This window comes from Physeter macrocephalus, chromosome 1 (genome assembly GCF_002837175.3).
Source record: "Physeter macrocephalus isolate SW-GA chromosome 1, ASM283717v5, whole genome shotgun sequence".
NCBI classification, from domain to species: domain Eukaryota; kingdom Metazoa; phylum Chordata; class Mammalia; order Artiodactyla; family Physeteridae; genus Physeter; species Physeter macrocephalus.
In genome coordinates, this window is record NC_041214.2 from 114,473,665 (window position 1) to 114,477,146 (window position 3,482).

The 3,482-nt window shown below is 39.8% G+C and overlaps 1 non-coding gene across 1 annotated transcript; it reads left to right on the top strand.

Moving 5' to 3' along the window:
• The first annotated feature begins 3,350 nt into the window (after positions 1–3,350).
• Positions 3,351–3,482, top strand: LOC112064034 (small nucleolar RNA SNORA68). The gene has a single exon (XR_002891327.1). It is a non-coding gene; the product is annotated as a small nucleolar RNA SNORA68 (small nucleolar RNA).

Consider the following 3,482-nt stretch of genomic DNA (forward strand, 5'->3'; position numbering starts at 1 on the left):
ATTTTCTCCTTTATTCTGTTACAGTGGTGAATTCTGTGGTAATCTTTGGATTTAAAGGAAACATATTCTCAGCTGAGTTTTGTTTGTCCTTCTTTTTCTAGTTCCTTTAGGTGTATGTTTAGGTTGTTTATTTGAGATTTTTCTTATTTCTTAGGTAGGCTTGTATTGCTATCAACTTCCCACATGGAACTTCTTTTGCTGTTCTTTCTTATTATTCTCTTTTCTGTTATTCAGGTTGAATAATTTCTATTGATTTGTCTTCAAGTTCAATAACCCTTTCTTCTGAAATATTCAATCTGTTTTTAAGCCAATACATTGAATTTTTCATTTCGGATATTGAACTTTTCAGTTCTAGAATTTCCACTTGAATAGTGTGGGTTAATTTCAGCTGGTCTGGATTGACCACATGCTTATTTCCAGAGATACTTACCTTGTCCAACACTGTAGAATGTATTAACTAAAAAACAGATGTTCTCTAACCATCTAGAGATGAAAGAGGCATGGGAAACAAACACCTCTGCTGTCTAAGGGAATGCAATTCTAAAAATTTTGTAACTAAAGGCAAACTACAGTATTGAATAGGGTATCTAATTTATTCTCTACTTTGATTCCTATCATCAGTTAACCTCTACACTAATGAAAGTTGATCATTGTTATTCCAGAATAAAAAGAAAGAAAGGGGAAAAGAGAAAAAATAAAAAATAACAGAGCCCAGAAATTAGAGTGGATTCTAAGTGAAAAGATGGGAAGATACCTAAAGAGAAATTTAACCTCTTTCTAATTTTTATTAATTTGACCTTGGTTTATCAGAGATTCACGCTGAAACTAACAGTTTTAATATAATTACTATGTGCCAGGCACTGTGCTAAATGGCTAGTGTATTTTATTTCCATTTATTCATATAAGCACAGTAAGAAATCTTTCTTATTATCTCTACTTTACAGGTGAGGAACAGAGGTTCAGCAAGGTCAGTTAAAAACGGAAGTTGCTGAGCACAGTAACGAACCAAGTCAGGTGGGTAGACATTTCCTGGACCAGGCAACTTTTGAGTTTGATTTTGAATGCAGAAACAAAAGCAAGAAAGGTTGGAACTGAGTAGTTTTTCTCCTATGAATCTTCAGGAAATTACCATGTTGTTGTCTGTCTAAACTATTGATCTGCACAAACCAGGCCCAGTGGAAAAAGGAACTCTGGATTAAGCTTGTAAAGACTTGTAATGGATATTTGATGATGCCAAGGATGATGATGACTAATGGCTGATAGGGCTGAAGGTCTCCACCACAATGCAGGACTTGAATTAAAAGCTAGCTTTGATTCTCTGTAGACAGATATGCAGCTTTGCTACATTGAACAAATTCTGGGCCAGAGATTTCAAAGTTCCAAAGTTTGCATCTGTTTCTATTGAAATCCTTCTCTAGATCTAAATTAAACCTTCTTCTTGCCCCTCACGCATTGCAATTCATCTTGTTTTTCTTGACTCATTGATCCAACTCTGAAGAAACCATTAAGAAAATCCTTTCCAAACTCTATTCTATCATGCATTTGAACAATAACTTTTGATTTTATTTCTGTGCATCCCCCTGTTGATTTTACACTCTACTCAAATAATTACTAACTCTCTGGGACTCATATTTGTCCTCTGTAAAATGGAAGAAATTGTTTATTCGTGACTTTGCTCCAAATCAGACTTTGCTCCTCTAAGTCCCAGGTGTTCAAAGAATTAATTCACACAATAGGGTATTGGAGGTATGACAAACACAGAGAGAGGCATTGCTCAGATAGAAATAGAAGTAGCTCTGCTTTCTGTTCACATATTAATATTCAATTAATTGAACATATTAATTGAACTTAACAGGATTTCATTTGAAGGGATCTGATACTAAAACAAATTTGAAAACCATTGGATTAGGTTCTTTCTAGCTCTAAGCAGTCTAGGATAATAACCTATGATTCTGCAGTCTGAACAACAGAGGGAAGAGCTGTTTTATCTTTTTACATTTTGCATGTTTTCAGAGACTTAGAAACAGATATGTTTCTAAGGAATTTAGTGATGAGGTATGTGGGTGATATATAAGGCTTGGCTGAGTGCACAAGTAGGAACTGATCCTGTGAGAGGGGGCTCCAGGGATGGATTCTTTTCTCATAAAATCGTTTATATCCCCTCCTCAGGAACTAGAGAAAAGACTCATGTAGCTATTTTCCCTAGCACTGTTGACTCTGCTAATTTGATGGTAGCAGAACAGTGTTGGTGAATTTTAGGTAAAGCCAATAAGGAGAGTGTGACTTCAGCCTTCCCCTCCTCCTCCACTCCTCCCACCCCACTGGCAGCTCCTCCCATTCTGGCTGGGGAACTGATAGAGCAGAACTGAAGTTTATTTTAAACCTTTTAGGTCAGACACTTCAAAGCTGCCATGGCTACTGGAAATCTACCCCAACCTCTACAGTATCACGAGTCAGGATGCAGAATGTGCCCCTTTTACACCCTCTGGTGCTGTGAGGCAGTTGGTGACTGCCTCAAAACCTAGGGAGGGGGCTTCCCTGGTGGCGCAGTGGTTGAGAGTCCGCCTGCCGATGCAGGGGACACGGGTTCGTGCCCCGGTCCGGGAAGATCCCACATGCCGCGGAGCGGCTGGGCCCATGAGCCATAGCCGCTGAGCCTGCGCGTCCGGAACCTGTGCTCCACAGCGGGAGAGGCCACAACAGTGAGAGGCCCGCGTACCGCAAAAAAAAAAAAAAACCTAGGGAGGATGCCTGCCAGGTACTGTATACTCTGTAGTGTGTATAAATCATAGGGTAGGGTTGGGGTAGAGTGCTTCATTACAAACTCCACTCTATTTTGACTTAAGAAGAAAGCATTTATAAGCTTCAAATTATTAATACTGGAATCACTAATGTAAATAATTGTAATGCTTTCTGGACACCATTCCGTAGGATGGAAAAGGAGCAGCACTGCATCTACCTGAGCTGCCCTATCGATCTGCCTCAGCATCCCCACTCACTCTCCATCCCCCACTCCACTTGCAGAGTGATCTATCTCAAATATAAATCTGATTATGCCATCTTCTGCCTCAATGTCTTAGATGAATTTCCACTGACTTCTGAATAAAGTACAAACTCTCTAGAAGAACATACGAAGACCAGCTTCATCCTGCTCCATTCTCCACCCTGTACCTTTGGTTCCTGCCATTCCGTTTTCACTCTAGCAGGGATTAAAGCCTGCAGTCTTAGCCCAGCTGGGTAGAATGTTGAAAATATCTTCTTTTTTCTTTTAAAAAGGGTCCTGTGTTTCTCAAGCATGGTTCTCAAGTCTCTTTGAAACAAAATCAATGAGCATCTTTATTAAACACTTCTAAGGCCCTAGCCCCAAGAACTGCTGTTTCATATAGCAGCAGTTTAAACAGAGGTGCTATCAGCAAGTGGATCTCGTTGCCTTTGGGGGCTGCGGTCATGCCTCTCAAAGTGAATTTGGAGGGCCTACACCC